Genomic DNA, 19,139 nt, shown 5'->3' with positions numbered 1-19,139 from the left:
AATACTTGGTGCTCAACTGTTGGTCTACCAGATGTCTCCCAAGCAGGTTTGGACCCAGCATCTGGCATTGTGGGTGCCCTCCTGCTTTCTTAGTGTAACTTGGCATGGAAAAGCTTTGTATGGGCTTGGGGTTGAGGGTGTTGAAGTTTTGATTCTTCTTGGTGCTTTATTTCTGCCAAGTGTGGCTCTTTGAGTTAGGTATTACTAAATTACACACAGACCAGAAATGGAAATAGCATACATACACTAACCAACACACACACAAAACAAAATGAAACTAAGTGAGAGAAAACAGGTGACTGAAACCACCAATAACCTACTAAGAACATGGTTACACAGTACCAAGTGGAGTGATGGGAAGACAATAAAGGGATGAAAACCATTCTCCCCCCAAAAGTAATTTAATACAGGATTCAGAGGGAAATGAAGAAAATAGATACCCAGTTCCAAACTACAACAAAACCAAAATAAACAATGCCAATGAACCCAATGAAGCCAAAAAGAACACCATGAAAAAAGAAATCTTGCAAGTAATCACTAAGAATTTCATGGAGATGTTACTAAACACAGTCAACCAAAATGTACAAGAGCCACTCTAGAAATTCCAAGACATCAAAAATAAAGAATACAAGAAGACACAGAAACAAATAAATGAACTCATAGACATCCTAAATAAAAAACAAAGTGAAACAGAGAACACTAGAAATAAAGAAATAAATTAATTAAAAATGAAAATTAACAATATTAAAGAGGAACTGACCCATGATCTGGACAACCTCAGAAAATAAAAATGAAACAGAAATACAAAACAAAATGGAAGGCAACTCCAGAAGACAAGCAGAACAGAATCTCAGAACATGAAGATGAAATGGAAATTGAATGAAAAATTGAAGAGCTATAAGTCAAACAACTCAAGACCTGTGAAAGGAATATGCAAGAACTCACTGACTCCACCAAAAGACAAACATGAGAATCATGGGCATTAAAGGAGAAGATGTGCAGGCAAAAGGGATTTGCAATATATTCAACAAATAATAACAGAAAATTTCCCAAATCTAGAGAAAGCTATGCACATTCAGGTACAGGAAGCCTCCAGGACACCAAACAGACTTGACCAAAATAGTACTACCCCATGACATATTATCATTAGAACAAGCAGAGAGAATAGAGAAAGAATATTGAAGGCTTTCAAAGGGAAAAAACAAATAACAGACAAAGATAAACACAGCAAAATCACAGCAGATATCTCAACACAAACCTTAAAAGCAAAAAGAGGATGGAGTCAGGTATTCTGGGCACTGAATGAGAATGACTTCAACCCTAGTATACTCTACCCAGCAAACCTATCATTCAGAATAGATGGAGCAATAAAAGCCTTCCACAATAAGCAGAAACTAAAACAATATATGACCACCAAGCCACCACTACAAAACATTCTTCAAGGAATTCTGCACACAAAAAGTGAAAGTAAACAAAACCATGAAAGGGCAGGCATTACCAAACCACAGGAGAAGAAAAGACAGGAATCAGAAAGTATTGTTAATTCAACTGAACACAATCAAACCCATAAACAACAACAACAACAACAAAAACCCTACCTGACAAGAATCACCTCATACTTATCAATACTAACACTGAAGGTTAACTGACTTAACTCCCCCATTAAAGACCCATTTGGCAAACCAGATTTAAAAGTAAGATCCAACAATCTGTTGTTTAAAGGAGATCCATCTCATTGACAGAAACAAGCACTGGCTTAGGGTGAAAGGCTGGAAGAAGATTTACCAAGCCAATTGCCCACAAAAGCAGGCAGAAGTAGCAATACTTACTTCAGACAAACTACATCTCAAACTTACATTGGTCAAATGAGATAAAAAAGGGCACTACACACTAGTAAAATGTGAAATACATCAAAAGGAAATAAGAATTATCAACCTACACGTACCGAACATCAGTGCACCCAATTCCATCAAACACACTCTGAAGGACATAAAAGCATATATAGAGTCCAATACGGTGGTAGTGGGAGACCTTAATACCCCCCTATCACCAATAGATAGGTCATCCAAACAAAAAATCAATAAAGAAATTCTAGAACTAAATTACACCATAGACCAAATGGACCTAGCTGATATCTACAGAAAATTTCATCCAACTTCTGCACAATACACAGAGAGTATTTGAGAACATTCTCAAAAACTGACCATATATTAGGGCACAAAGCAAGCCTCAGCAAATATAAGAAAATAGAAATAATCCCATGCATTCTATATGATCACAATGCATTAAAACTAGAAATCAACAATGAAAACAATGTAGAAAATATGCAAACAATTGGAAGCTGAATAATACATTGCTCAATGATCAATGGGTCATTGATGAAATAAAAGAGGAAATTAAAAGATTGCTGGTAGTTGATGAAAATAAAAACTTGACTTAAAAGAACCTATTGGAAACAGCAAAGGCAGTCCTAAGAGGAAAGTTTATAGCCATGACTGCATATATCAAAAGGACAGAAAGATCTCAAATCAGTGACCTAATGCAACATATCAAACTCCTAGACAAACAAGAAAAAGAAAATCCCAAAACAAGCAGAAGGAGGGAAATAACAAAAATAATGGCCAAAATTAATGAAATAGAAGCAGAAAAACATACAAAGAATCAATGAAACAAAAAGGTGATTCTTTGAAAAAATAAACAAGATTTACAGAACCCTGGGAAACCTAAAATGAGGAGAGAAAAAACACAAATCAAAAAATCCAAAATGCAAAAGGGGAGATAACAACAATCACCACAGAAATCCAGAAAATCATCAGAGACTACTTTGAGAAACTATATACTAATTAATTTAAAAATCTTTGAAGAAATGGAGAAATTTCTAGATACTTATAAGCATCCAAAATTGAACCAAGAGGACATTAAACACCTGAATAGATCTATAACATAAAATGAAATTGAAGCAGCAATAGGGTCTCCCAAAAAAGAAAAGTCCAGGACTTGATGGATTCTGTACTGAATTCAATCAAACCTTTAAAGAAGAACTAATGCCAACTCTTCTTAAATTTTTCCATGAAATAGAAAGGGAAGGAACACTGTCTAACTCATTTTATGAAGGCAGTATTTAACTCATCCCAAAACCGGACAAAGAAACATCCATAAAGGAGAACTATAGGCCAATCTACTTAATGAACATCAATGCAAAAATCCTCAATAAAATAATGGCAAACCGAATCCAACAACACATCAGAAAGATCATTCACTATGACCAAGTTGGCTTCATCCCAGGGATGCAGGCATGGTTCAACATATGCAAATCAATAAATGTAATACAGCACATTAACAGAAGCAAAGATAAAAACCACTGATCATCTCAATAGATGCAGAAAAAACCTTTGACAAGCTCCAACACCATTTCATGATAAAAGCTCTAAGAAAACTAGGAATAGAAGGACAGTAACTCAGTATTGTAAAGGATATATATGACAAACCTATAGCCAACATTGTACTTAATAGAGAAAAACTGAAACCATTTCCTGTAAATCAGGAACCAGACTTTGATGCCCACTATCCCCACTCCTATTCAACATAGCACTGGAATTCCTAGCCAGATCAATTAGGCAAGAAGAAGAAACAAAAATAATACAAGTAGGTAAATAACTGTCAAAATATCCCTATTTGCAGATGACATGACCCCATACCTTAGAAGACCCAAAGAACTCTACCCAAGAACTCCCAGACACCATAAACTGCTATAGCAAGGTGGGAGGATGAAAAATCAACTTACAAAAATCATTATCTTTTCTAAACACCAACAACAAACAAACTGAGAAAGAAAAATGTGGAAACAATTCCATTTACAATAGCCTCATAAAAAATCAAATACCTACAAGGAAATGTAAAAAAGGATGTGAATGACCTCTAGAAGGAGAGCTACCAACCCCTGAAAAAAGAGATCAAGGAAGACTACAGAAAGTGGAAAGATCTCCTGTGCTCATGGGTTGGTAGAATCAACATAGTAAAAATGGCTATACTACCAAAAGCAATCTACACATTTAATGCAATTCCCATCAAAATCCCAATGACATTCATCACAGAGATTGAAAAATCTACCCTAAAATTCATTTGGAAACACAAGAGATAATGAATAGTCAAGGGAATACTCAGCAAAAAGAGCAATGCTAGAGGTATCACAATACCCAATTTCAAACTGTATTACAAAGCAATAGCAATAAAAACAGCATAGTACTGGCACAAAAACAGGCAGGAAGACCAGTAGAATAGAATAGATGACCCGGAGATGAATCTATACAGTGATGCCCACCTTGTTTTTGACAACAGTGCCAAAACACATGCAATGGAGAAAAGACAGCCTTTTCAACAAATGTTCCTGGGAAAAGTGGTTATCCATCTGCATAAAACTGAAACTAGATCCATGTTTATCACCCTCTTATAGTATCAACTCAAAATGGACCATGGACCTAAATATCAGACCTGAAGCACCGAAGTTAATATAGGAAAGAACAGGGAATACACTGGAACTAATATGTATAGACAAGGACTTCCTCAATAGAACTTTTAGTTGCAGCTCAGCAACTAAAAGAAAGGATGGACAAATGGGACTTCATAAAATTAAAAAGTTTCTGCACAACAAAAGGAATCATCTCTAAACTGAACAGAGAGCCCACAAAGTGGGAGAAAATATTTTCCAACTATATGTCAGATAAAGGACTGATAACCAGAATATATAGGGAACATAAAAAACTAAACTCTCCCAAAATCAATGAACCAATAAAGAAATGGGCAAGTGAACTAAACAGAACTTTCTCAAAAGAAGAAATTCAAATGGGCAAAAAGCATGTGAAAAAATGCTCACCGTCTCTATCCATAAAGTAAATGCAAATCAAAAGCACAGTAAGTAACAAAAGGTGTTGGTGAGGATGTGGGGAAAAAGGAACCCTTATACACTGCTAGTGGGAATGCAAGCTAGTGCAACCACACTGGTAAAAAATTTGGAGGCTTCTTAAGTATCTAAACACAGATCTGCCATATGATCCAGCAATCCCACTCTTGGGGATATACTCAAAGTAATGTGATACAGGTTACCCCAGAGGCACCTACACACCCATGTTTATTGCTGTGCTATTCACAATAGCAAAGTTATGGAAACATCTAAGATGTCCCAGTACTGATGAATGGATTAAGCAAATGTGGTACTTATATAGAATGGAGTTTTGCTCAGCCATGAAGAAGAATGAAATCTTATCAATCTTAAGAAAATGGATGGAACTGAAGAACATCATTCTGAGTGAGGTTTGCCAGGCTCAGAAGACAAAAAATTGCATGTTCTCTCTCATATGTGGACTTTAGCTCTGGGGCAAATGCAGTAATGTTGTTGGACTTATGTCATACATTAAGGGGAGAGCATATATGGGAGGTATGGGGATAGGTAGGAATCCCAAAACTTGAAAGTGTTTGTTGTCCCCACTGCAAATGAGATAATACAGAAACCTTAAAGCAACAGAGGTCAATATGGGAAGGATATCAGAAACTAGCAAAAGGCCTGGTAGAGATGAATCAACTTGGGTTGTAACATACTTGTGCATGGAAGCAATGCTAGGAATCTCTCTGCATTGCTATCCTTATCTCAAACTAGCAAAAATGCTTTGCTTTTCTTATTATTGCTTATGTCTTCTCTTCAACAAAACTAGAGAAAAGGGAGAGCAGGTTCTGCCTGGAAGTGAGGGTGATTGGGGGGAGAAGAAAGGGGTGGGTGGCAGAGGCAAAAAATGACCTAAACAATGTATGCACATATGAATAAATCAATAAAAAAAGTTCCTGTTGAGAAATCTGCTATTATTCCAATTGGTTTCCCTTTCTATGTGTGTATATTGGTGTTTATCTCCTGTGTCCTTAAATAGTCTTTCCTTGTTCTGTATACACAATATTTAAAATATAATATGCCTTGGAAAGTCTTTTTCTGGTCATGCATGTCAAAAACCTTCCTGTACTTGGATGATTACCTCCGAAGATTTGGGAAATTTTCTGTTACTACTCCATTGAAAATATTTTCTGCCTTTCACTTGCCTCTTCCCTTTGTATACCCGTAATTCTTAGACTTGGTTTTTGAGGGATCCCAAGTTCTTGCATGTTCCATTCAATATTTGTTATTTTTTCTTTATCTTTATTTGAATGTTATAATATGTACACCTTGTCTTTTAACCCTGATGCTCTGTTCTCAATTTGATTGTGTACTGGAGAGACTATCAACTGAGTTCTTTATTTGACTCAATGAGTTTTTCATTTCCATAATATTAACTTAATTTTTTTAGAATTCCTAATTCTATTCAATTCCTCTTTGATGTCTTGCTTTGTCTTATTTCATTGAGCTCTTTATTTGCACTACCTTTGTGTCATCTTTAATTTCACTTATCATTCTTAAAACCATTTTTAAATTCCTTGTCTGATATTTCATCCACTTCACAATGATTAGTCTTTGCTACTGTGCAGTTGTTGAGTTTTGGAGGACCCTGCTGTCTTTTTTCATATTTCTTTATTTTCTGCATTGGAATTTGTGCTTCTGAGGCCAATTTGTTCACTCTAAGCTTAATTATCTGTAGTCTTTCTTTGAAGAATTCTGTGTTCAGGCATGACAGTGTAGTGTAAGGATGAAGTACTTTTTCTCACCACTGGACTGGTGTATGGCTCAGTAGCCATTAAAATGACATTGAGATTCCATCTCACCCAAGTCATGATAGCAATCTTTATAAACACAAATGGTCAGGCACTGATGGCTTACTCCAGTAATTCTAGCTACTTGGGAGGCTGAGATCAAAGAATCATGGTTCTAGACCAGCCAGGGAAAATAGTTTGTGAGACAACAAATGCTGGCCATGATGCTGAGGAGGGGATTGAGGGAAAATAACACATTTATACTGTTGGAGGGAATATAAATTAGTACCAGGCCCAATATAAACAAAAAGCCATTGATGTAAATATGGAAATGTTTGGGAGAATAACAAGAAGGTGAGAGAGAAAAGGAATATGAAGATTGGTGAAAAATATTGAAGAATGTTATCTGTATTATGAAGATAGCATAATGAAGCCAAGCAAAACCTGTGAAAATTGGAGTAAGATAGGATGGGGTAAAGAAAATGAAGTAAAGGGAAATAATTTGATCAAAGCCCAACATATACATGCACGTAAAACCGTGGTTTTAATACCCCCTTGTACAATTAATGGCCCTTTTGTTCAATTAATAAAATTGAATTAATAAAAATGGGGATTTAGTCCTGGGGATGTGGCTCAAGTGGTAAAGCATTGGCCTAGCTAACACAAAGTACTGAGTTCAAACCCCAATGCCATCAAAACTTTTTTTAAAAATCAGAATCTTGACCTAAAAGAATAGTAGAAATGTAGAAAGGGAAAATAAATACAGGAAGAAAGGTTGAGAAAATCTATAGGAGAGGTGGGATGTGTGAAAGGATGGGGTGATTTCATGTAAATATGATTGATATTATTTATATGCATAGATGCAAGTAGAATAATGAAAACCATTAAAATCTGTCAAAAAGTGGGGGAAAGTATGAGGTAGATTAATAGAGTGAAAGGAATTTTATATAAAGTCCATTGTATGCACGTATGGAACTATAACAATAATATTGTCTTTCCAAAATTATTCTGTGCTGACTAATAGGAAAAGAAACTTTAAAAATTAAGCAAGGGAAATCAATGATATGAAAACAAAGAAACAGTAGATTATATGCATGAGATATGAATTTTGATGTGACTGCTAAATAAAGGTTAATGCACCATTGATTGAAAATGTGGAGATGGAAAAATAAATGCCTGAAGAATAAACATGGTACTTACCTACTGTGATGATTTATCTTACATGGTACTATGACTAGGTCACAGAACCCATGTGTACCTGGGTCATATTTGTGTATGACTAGGAAAATAAATTTTTCAGATGACATTAACACTTGAATCAGTGACTTTGTGTAAAGCCCCTCCAAAATACGCTAGGCCTTCACCCAACACATGAAACTTCTTAAGAAAAAGCATGAATGCTCTGAAGAATAGGGAATTTTGCCAGCAGAAGGCTTTCAGACCCAAGGTTAAATTATCTAATCAATATCTCTCTCTCTATCTCATTCACAAACACACATGCAAACAGAAAGAAAACCAGACATATTTCCACATACATTCTCATGTGTCTCTATTTTATTCTGCTGTAGGAGAAAGACTACGTGTGAGAATCTGGAATCTGCAAAGCTGATAATGATCTTGGTGATGAAATGCAATGAGGAGTTTGCTTCAATAAATTTACATACATGTGGTGTAAATTTGCTCTGTCAGTTGTGACCATATCCAGTACTGTCCAACTGTCACTTATGTTAAAATAATCAAGGCTTGTAGACATGCTTCAAAGCAATATTTTTAATGTATGTCCATTATCTTTATAGCTCTTCACATGCTCACTCCTTTTAGCCATTTTGACCATATGTAACATGGAAAATGTAGAAATCTTAAGGTAAAGCCATTACTCCACCCTCACACAAGACCATTTAACCTGAATATAAGGAGCTTCCTTAAGTGAAAACAAGAACAATGTCTGTTCTCCAGTTTCCATAAATTCTTCCATTAGTGCCCAAGGACAATCCCACCACTTATGCCTAAAAACTGAGCCATGTGTCCTTGAAAATTTTTTGTGAATAGTGGCATTATAAATTAATGCCTTCTCCTTGAAATATGACTTCCTATAAATTCTTCTACCTGATTTTCCCACTCCTTGTTCTTAGACACTTTCTTTCCATGATGTAACCATAGTTACAATAAGAGTTAATACTCCCTCTTCCATACTTCCTACCCTTTTTTCTTTGAGTGCAAGCTTTGTGAAGGCAGAGGTCCTCTTCGCTCTTTGTTCATGTGCTCCATGCAAATGTGAAAGCATTTGGTATTCACTATGTGCACAGTGAGTATCTGTTACAGCTCTGGCTGAGCACTGCAGCACAAATTCTTTGCAGATTTTTAGTTCTTGTAACCCTTTTCAAGTGGACAGTGCTTAGTCTATCACATAATAAAGTGTAACCAGATTCTGATCAGGAAACACTCAGGTGGCCAAGTTTCCAGCACAGCATGATCTTAGCTTCATTCTCACTTTCAAACTTATGTATCTTCTGCTCAATTGCTGAACATCTTAACATTTAAATATATATGTTCCTGTCTTGCCACATCAATTTCTAATTTACGATAAATGACTGATTATTAACAACTTTCTGCACTTTATGAAATTTTCAGTATTATTCATGTTTTATGTCAATTCCCTGTGTAGACATTGTCATTGGAGTTACAAATTGAATGGTCATCACATCACAGGGCAAGACAGGAGTTTCTGGAGTCACAAACATTCATCGAAGTTGCCCAATGTCCCCTTACATACTTGCCAACTGTGACAACCACTCTCATGGAAGAAAATGAGATTAGGTAATGCCACTCTTCTCCATATAGTCTGATTTCTACAAGAATGTTTCAAATTAACAACTAATAAGTCACATCTCCATAAGATAATAGTGCTTGCTGAGACAAGTGAAAAAGGAAACAGCATAGGCACCTTGTGGGATATCATGAAGGCTAGGCTGAGAGAAAAATATATACTTAAACATGGCTATGATAAAAAGGAAATATCTCAAATTAATCACTTATCATCACATCTTAAAATAGTTAAGAAGAAAAAGATCAAGCTCAAGAGAAAAGTAACACAAAGTAGAAAACAATAAATGTAAATGCAACATGGGAGAAAAATCAACAGAATGCAACCAATGAGACCAGAAGTTGATTGTGTGAAAAGATCAAGAAAATTGACAAGACTTTAGTAGACTGAAAAAAATGGAGACCCAAGTCACTAAAACCAGAAATAGGGTTGGGGAGATTATTGCTGACATGTACAAATAGAAAAAGATTTAAACAATCATATGCAATCAAATTAGATAATGCAGATGAAATGTTCAAGTTTCTGGAACAATATTTTATGCAACCAGGATTAACTGAATACTCTAATGGATAGACCCAGCTTGGTAAGATTATGACTATCCTTTTAAAAATATTTTTATTCATATATAAAAGTTGTATGGGAGAAATTATTGTGATATTTCCATATTATGTACAATGTAACAAGATTTGGTACATCCCCTCCATTACTCTCCCTCTTCCCCCATCCCCTTCTTAAAATGCCTTTGGCAGGTTTCAATGTGTCATATCCATTGACAAGAATATCTATGTTACCAAATGGATGATGTTGCCAAATATCTAAATCCTGCAGCAAAAGAAGGATTTAAGATCAACAGATAAGCATGTTGTGCCAACCACTGACAACCAGAATGTTACCTGATGTTGGGCACTATAATAGTTTTGGGTAGAGACCAGCTACAATTCCAGCTGGCCATAGCCCATGTTTGCCTAACTTAGCCTAGAAATCCCTCCCTCCTGCCTTGTAGCACAGGAATTGTTCTGCCTTGCTGCTCCCTATGGCTGATTTCTGTCCTTAAGTCCTTGTTAAATTTCATATTTTACAATTCCAGATATGTCTACTTCTTTCCTCTGGAAAAGTATGAAAATTACATGGACTATTTTTCCTTTGGCAGCTGGATATCTTATGCTGATCCAGGATTTTTTATTCCAATACATAAAGTCTTACCATGACATTATGAGTGAGGAAATTATATGCCAATTTCTTTATGAATGGAGATACAAAAATCCCCATTCAAATACTATCACACAAAATACTTACTAAAAACAGTGTGCACCATAACCAAGCAAGAACAATTCCAGACTTTTTTGCACAGGACAGTTTACAAATTAAACATCATACACTCCATCATGGAATTCCAAGTGAAGTGCACCCCATATGATTCTCCCTCACACATTTGGTTGGCCTGTGAGAATTATGTTAAACTCCCTGCTGAATTAGTTCCCATTTGCTATGGCTTTGTCACCTGTGTCTGCTGTATTTCCAATCAAGCACTATCCAGGTAAGGAATGAATTAGAAATAGACCTCAAGACTATACCTTGAAACTATTGCTCATTACCTTTTTCTGGCTAATCATAAAGTTCAAAAATCACTTTTGAAATGAAAGGCACACATCAAATTCTTGGTTATTACTGTTGGACAAATTAAGGCAATGAAGTAAAAAATTCACAGTACAGAACATAAATGTGCATGAATATGTTCACAAGTTGTATGAAGTTTGATATACTGTGTTACAAGTTTGTCTGCATTCACTGGGAATGATTAGAAGCGCAAATTTGTGCAAGCCTACTCTCACTTACTTCAGAAATTTTGGATGTGCGGCCCTCAAGCAGGTTGAGACAGACCTTCCATGGAACTATGATGCATGCTAGATTTTGAAATCCCCAGGGACATATAAATCAAGAAAAATATGAGCATTCTGATTTAAGTACATCATATGTTAAACAATAATTTTCTTGCATTGATTAAATGTTCATTCCTGGGAGGAAATATTATTGAACATGTTTATAAATAATCAACTAAACACTTCAATAGGATACATGTTAAATCATAAAAAGGAGATCGGTGCAATAAAATCTTATAGAAAAGTAATATTCAGTAAAAGGTTATAATATCAAGTCCTTGATGAGAACAAGAGGGTTTTTATCATGTTAATAATAGATTAATTAAAATATGATTTGTACAATAAAATTTATTTGTATTGAAACAGACAATGGTTGAGGAAAATACATTACAAATATATGGGTGATGAACTATATTTGAGTAATGAAAATTATTTGTCTTTTAGGATCAATTTGCACCATTTAAATAAAATTATAATAATAAATATAATAATAAAATTAGCACTTGTGAAAAATTTCATTAAATACATAATGTAATTTAATTGCCCAATGACTAAATAATTTTACGTAGATTTTCTGGCATTGTGTACCTTGTTAGACATCATACAGAACTTGCCATGTACTTAAGACAAAGGTATGATTCAAAACTGTTCCCACATTATATTTTAGAACAAGATATTACATATGATTACTGCTTGACCTGCCTCATTTGTCTCTTTCGCTACCTCAAACATGGTGGATTTCTTCAGATCCCTGAAAGTAGTGTGGGTTCACATGCAAAGATCTTCAGTAATTAATAAAGATTACTTTACTTGTTAATGTTTGATCCTTGTATGTTTAAAAATTCATATGTTTTTCAGATAACCAACTAAAAACAAGTAAACAATGACAGCTATTTATCACTAAATTTGATTTTCTATTTCTTTTATTCATATGTGCACACAATGTTTGGGTCATTTTCCCTCCTTTCCCCACCCCTCCCTAACACCCCACCCCTCCCTCTCCCCCCAATCCCCTCACTACCCGGCAAAAACTATTTTGCCCTTATCTCCAATTTTGTTGAAGAGAGAATATAAGCAATAATAGGAAGGACCAAAGGTTTTTGGAGGTTGAGATAAGGATAGCTATACAGGGAGTTGACTCGCATTGATTTTCTGTGCATGTGTGTTACCTTCTAGGTTAATTCTTCTTGATCTAACCTTTTCTCTAGTTCCTGTTCCCCTTCTCCTATTGGCCTCAGTTGCTTTTAAGATATCTGCTTTAGTTTCTCTGCATTGAGGGCAACAAATGCTATCTAGTTTTTTAGGTGTCTTACCTATCTTCAGACCTCCCTTGTGTGCTCTTGCTTTATCACATGATCAAAGTCTAATCCCCTTGTTGTGTTTGTCCTTGATCTAATGTCCGCATATGAGGGAGAACATGTGATTTTCTGTCTTTTGGGCAGGGCTAACCTCACTCAGAATGATGTTCTCCAATTCTATCCATTTATTAGCGAATGATAACATTTCATTCTTCTTCATGGCTGCATAAAATTCCATTTGTATAAATACCACATTTTCTTAATCCACTCATCAGTAGTGGGGCATCTTGGCTGTTTCCATAACTTGGCTATTGTGAATAGTGCTGCAATAAACATGGGTGTGCAGGTGCCTCTGGAGTAACCTGTGTCACAGTCTTTTGGGTATATCCCCAAGAGTAGTATTGCTGGATCATATGGTAGATCAATTTTCTATTCATTACAGTTACTCAACATGTTATTAATAATACTCATCAGGTAATGAACAGTAGTTTATGTAAGTCCTATATAATTGTGTGAAAATATTCATTTTCTTGTTTCTCTGTTAGTGCTAAAGAGACAGGAATTATATTTGTTCTTACTCATCATTCTTTTTGATAACAAACTTAAAGGAAAGTTCACTGAGCCTCACTAGACACATTAAAATTACATGCAATGTCATATATTTTATTGAAGTTATGGGAATAAAACCCAGGGCTTCCAATAAGCAAGGTGAAAATTCACACACTGAACAACTCCCTTTACCTTATTATTCACTACCCTGACCCAAATTCATAACAGAATGCCTAGCTTCCAATGATCACTTAGATATTTTTGCAAAATAAAAATTTATTTTTTTTCTTTTATTATTCATATGTGCATACAAGGCTTGGTTCATTTCTCCACCCCTGCCCCCACCCCCACCCTTACCACCCACTCCGCCCCCTCCCTCTCCCCCCCCTCAATACCCAGCAGAAACTATTTGGCCCTTATTTCTAATTTTGTTGTAGAGAGAGTATAAGCAATAATAGGAAGGAACAAGGGTTTTTGCTGGTTGAGATAAGGATAGCTATACAGGACATTGACTCACATTGATTTCCTGTGCGTGGGTGTTACCTTCTAGGTTAATTCTTTTTGATCTAACCTTTTCTCTAGTACCTGTTCCCCTTTTCCTATTGGCCTCAGTTGCTTTAAGGTATCTGCTTTACTTTCTCTGTGTTAAGGGCAACAAATGCTAGCTAGTTTTTTAGGTGTCTTACCTATCCTCACCCTTCCCTTGTGTGCTCTCGCTTTTATCATGTGCTCATAGTCCAATCCCCTTGTTGTGTTTGCCCTTGATCTAATGTCCACTTATGAGGGAGAACATACGATTTTTGGTTTTTGAGCCAGGCTAACCTCACTCAGAATGATGTTCTCCAATTCCATCCATTTACCAGCGAATGATAACATTTCGTTCTTCTTCATGGCTGCATAAAATTCCATTGTGTATAGATACCACATTTTCTTAATCCATTCGTCAGTGCTGGGGCATCTTGGCTGTTTCCATAACTTGGCTATTGTGAATAGTGCCGCAATAAACATGGATGTGCAGGTGCCTCTGGAGTAACAGTCTTTTGGGTATATCCCCAAGAGTGGTATTGCTGGATCAAATGGTAGATCGATGTCCAGCTTTTTAAGTAGACTCCAAATTTTTTTCCAGAGTGGTTGTACTAGCCTACATTCCCACCAACAGTGTAAGAGGGTTCCTTTTTCCCCGCATCCTCGCCAACACCTGTTGTTGGTGGTGTTGCTGATGATGGCTATTCTAACAGGGGTGAGGTGGAATCTTAGTGTGGTTTTAATTTGCATTTCCTTTATTGCTAGAGATGGTGAGCATTTTTTCATGTGTTTTCTGGCCCTTTGAATTTCTTCTTTTGAGAAAGTTATGTTTAGTTCACTTGCCCATTTCTTTATTGGTTCATTAGTTTTGGGAGAATATAGTTTTTTAAGTTCCCTGTATATTCTGGTTATCAGTCCTTTGTCTGATGTATAGTTGGCAAATATTTTCTCCCACTCTGTGGGTGTTCTCTTCAGTTTAGAGACCATTTCTTTTGATGAACAGAAGCTTTTTAGTTTTATGAGGTCCCATTTATCTATGCTATCTCTTAGTTGCTGTGCTGCTGGGGTTTCATTGAGAAAGTTCTTACCTATACCTACTAACTCCAGAGTATTTCCTACTCTTTCTTGTATCAACTTTAGAGTTTGTGGTCTGATATTAAGATCCTTGATCCATTTTGAGTTAATCTTGGTATAGGGTGATATACATGGATCTAGTTTCAGTTTTTTGCAGACTGCTAACCAGTTTTCCCAGCAGTTTTTGTTGAAGAGGCTGCTATTTCTCCATCGTATATTTTTAGCTCCTTTGTCAAAGATAAGTTGCTCATAGTTGTGTGGCTTCATATCTGGATCCTCTATTCTGTTCCACTGGTCTTCATGTCTGTTTTTGTGCCAGTACCATGCTGTTTTTATTGTTATTGCTTTGTAATATAGTTTGAAGTCAGGTATTGTGATACCTCCTGCATTGTTCTTTTGACTGAGTATTGCCTTGGCTATTCGTGGCCTCTTGTGTTTCCATATAAATTTCACAGTAGATTTTTCAATCTCTTTAATGAATGTCATTGGAATTTTGATGGGAACTGCATTAAACATGTAGATTACTTTGGGGAGTATTGACATTTTTACTATGTTGATTCTACCAATCCATGAGCATGGGAGATCTCTCCACTTTCTATAGTCTTCCTCAATCTCTTTCTTCAGAAGTGTATAGTTTTCCTTGTAGAGGTCATTCACATCTTTTGTTAGGTTTACACCTAGGTATTTGATTTTGTTTGAGGCTATTGTAAATGGAATTGTTTTCATACATTCTTTTTCCATTTGCTCATTGTTAGTGTATAGAAATGCTAATGATTTTTCTATGTTGATTTTATATCCTGCTACCTTGCTATAGCTATTGATGATGTCTAGAAGCTTCTGAGTAGAGTTTTTTGGTTCTTTAAGGTATAGGATCATGTTGTCTGCAAATAGGGATATTTTGACAGTTTCTTTACCTATTTGTATTCCTTTTATTTCTTCTTCTTGCCTAATTGCTCTGGCTAGGAATTCCAGTACTATGTTGAATAGGAGTGGAGATAGTGGGCATCCTTGTCTGTTTTCTGATTTTAGAGGGAATGGTTTTAATTTTTCTCCGTTAAGTATAATGCTGGCTGTAGGTTTGTCATATATAGCTTTTCAAAATAAAAATTTATATCAATGATTGATTTAACATAGAAATCAGAAGAGATACAGGTATTTAATCATATTAGAAAAAATATTTACATCTAGTACAGAAATCAAAGATCTAAATTACACAGATGTCACTGCTCATGAGCACAAAGGGTCTGAGTATTGGGAAACACGCAGCTAGGAACACACAAGTGATGTGACATTCTGCATTTTAGTTATGTGAGAATATATCTTATGTATTTGAAAATCACAATAAAATATAACTCTTTCTGTTCAGAGTCATCACAAATTAGTACAGGAAAAAAACCTAGAATGTTTCCTGGGGAAAACTTAACTGGAGAGGCACCCAACTCACTCTTGCCTGAGGTGAGCCTGAGTGCCATGTGTGCTGCGCGCCCTCTGCTGGTCCTCAGCACCATTGCAGGGAGATTTATGTTGATGCTCAAATTGAACTCTCTTCACTGTGTCTCCTGCACAGTAATAAAGGGCTGTGTACACATCTCTCAGGCTATTCATTTGCAGATGGAGCTGGTTTTGGTGATTGTCTCTGGAGATGGTGAATCTTTCCTTCACAGACTCTGCACAGTATGTGTTACCACCAACAGTGCCTATTAGTTCAACCCACTTGAGCCCATTCCCAGTAGCCTGGAGGACCCAGTAAATTCTATAATTACTGAAGACGAATCCAGAGGCTGCATAGGAGAGTTTCAAGATGCCCTCAGACTGCACCAAGCATCCCCAGACTTTACCATATGTACCTGACACTGTACTCCTACAAACACAGAATCCTGGTCATAAACTGCCACACATATCCGCTGTTGCTCTCCTTCATGTCCACTCATACACTCAGTATCTCTGGTTCGCCATAAATCACCTTTTAAAATACCAAAAAAGAAAATGCAGCTGAGATGCATACACTCCATGGGGAGAGGTGTATGTTCAGTGCTGAGCACTAAATAGGGACACCTGGGAATCCTGGGCTGCACCTTTAACCAGAGTTTCAAGGTGAGAGCTGAGCTGGTTTTCATGAGAAGAGGGATGAGATATTTATGTCTTCATGCTATATAAAAGGTTCTGTGTGGAAGTCTCATAGACGGAAGGCCCCACTTCTGTTATGAGAGTCCAGAAGGACATTGGTGACAGTGACCAGATTGAAGAAAACGTTTTCTCATACCATAACTGTGTCATACTAATGATTTTGAAAATTCTACCTTATTTCATTTTGCATCAAAAGAGAGAATTAGAGAAAAGATCCCTCCTGCATGTGAGTTGGGCTTCTACAGCTCTTGCAGGATAGTCTTCTATGCTATGAGCTCTATAGCTCCTCCAGTGTCAGCACTGCAGTGCCTCATTGCTCAGAGGGTCTGTCCATGATGCATCTGGTCATCCTTTGAAAATAGATTGGGCTTTCCTTGTCCACAAAGCTCTGGCTCTCCTCTCCTGCAGAGACAGCACCACTGGACTCCATGCAGGCCTGTGCCCTTCACACTGCATCTGGACAGCAGAGGCCAGCACCAGAATTCATGGGGCAAACACCTGAGGTAGGCCCTGTGAAAGAGCTCTGAGGGGATGTTCAGATGTTTCCAACTAAATTTCATGTAAGAAGTGCTATGGCTGGTTCTAAATAAATTCTAAGTTTTTATACAAATTTACAACAATCTGTATCACTTAGTAATATATATTTAATAAAAAACAAAATAGAAAAACTTAACAAAGTTGCAAAATAAATACAGCATAACACTTGATAAATTGTTAGAACTTAAATAATTTTTATGCATCTCTGTTGCACTCTGCAATCAGTTTAATAAAATTTAAACCACTTACGTTGAATGAACTCATCAAATGCAAGGAATTCATTGCAGATTATCTTTATACAATTTTAAAGCATTCAAAGATATTTATACACAAAGCAACATTTAGTAGCATATATTTTCTAATTAAGTGCTGGAAAAAGTTTGAAAAGCAAAGTATATGTGAAAGGAATAATGAAAAATAAAACCAAAAAGGGCTATTTTATTATACAATTGTTAGTGTGTTTTAAATGTTATTTTCACAAATGCATACAATTTATTTGATCCTATTCCCAAATCCCCGTGGCCCTCTCTTGACTTCCCAGTTCCTGCCCACTTGTCCCCTTCCATTTAAGAAGGGTAATTCATAAACTGAAATAATGAGAATTCAAGGAGAGACTTCTTGCACTGCTGGTTCTTTCTTTTATTAGCTCTGGGGCATCTGCCCATACAAAGCAGGTGCAAGTGTTTCTGGATATTGGATCTAAAATATCCCTGGAACACTGTATCGGCAGATAATCCTCCTGTTCAGTACAATTTTTCTCATCTCCCCACCGCACTTTTATGGGTGAATCATGATTACTTTGGAAAGCAGTGTACATTCTATTTTCCTCATGTTGAATTCTGCATTTGGCACGGTTTTCTGTTGGAGGAATTTCCACTGATCTAAGTTTATTTCTTTAGTTGCTGAATCTTCCAAATGCTCCCATAACTAAAACTTTCATGTTGGGCTGTCTATTGACATTTATTTGTTGTGGTCCCATGTCCTTGTCTGCTGTGTCCAAGTGTCTTTGTTTCCCACCTTCTGACAAACCTCCTCTGTGTCCTTTGAGATCATGCTTCTGGACACAAAAGAGATCATAAACTTGCTGACTCAGTACAGAAGTAATGTCACAAGGAGTTACCTTGTCATCATCCTTTTTTTTCATGTCAGAAGGGTAATGTGCCCATGTCATAATAAGATTTGAGGACAGCACATGTCATGCAGAGGTGTGGACACCCAATCATCATGCTCATGAACCAAACTTTTGCATTTCTGATTTTATTGATTTGAGTTTTTTCTCTCCTCATTTTAGTCAGGTTTGCCAGGGGTATATCAATCTTGTTTATTTATTCAAAGTACCAACCTTTTGTTTCATTAATTCTTTGCATTTTTTCCTATTTCATTGATATCAGCTCTTATTTTTTTATTTCTCTCCTTCTGTTTGTTTTGGGATTTGCTTGTTCTTGTTTTTCTAGGAGTTTGAGATGTAATGTTAGTTCATTGATTTGAGATCTTTCTGTCTTTTAAATGCACTCATAGCTGTAAACTCGCCTCTCAGCTCTGCCTTTGCTGTGCCCCATAGGTTCTGGCAGGTTGCATTTTCATTTTCATTTTCATTAACTTCCAGGGACCTTTTAATTTCCTCTCTTATTTCATCAATGACCCATTGGTCATTGA

The 19,139-nt window shown here is 36.3% G+C and overlaps 1 non-coding gene across 1 annotated transcript; it reads right to left on the bottom strand.

Annotated features, from left to right (window-relative positions):
• Positions 1-18,626: 18,626 nt before the first annotated feature.
• On the bottom strand, positions 18,627-18,728 carry LOC141421194 (small nucleolar RNA U13). Its single transcript, XR_012445851.1, has one exon. It is a non-coding gene; the product is annotated as a small nucleolar RNA U13 (small nucleolar RNA).
• Between the last annotated feature and the right edge of the window lie 411 nt (positions 18,729-19,139).

This window comes from Castor canadensis, chromosome 2 (genome assembly GCF_047511655.1).
Source record: "Castor canadensis chromosome 2, mCasCan1.hap1v2, whole genome shotgun sequence".
Lineage (NCBI taxonomy): Eukaryota > Metazoa > Chordata > Mammalia > Rodentia > Castoridae > Castor > Castor canadensis.
The sequence above is the reverse complement of the archived record's forward strand: the minus strand, read 5'-3'. Positions and strand labels throughout refer to the sequence as shown.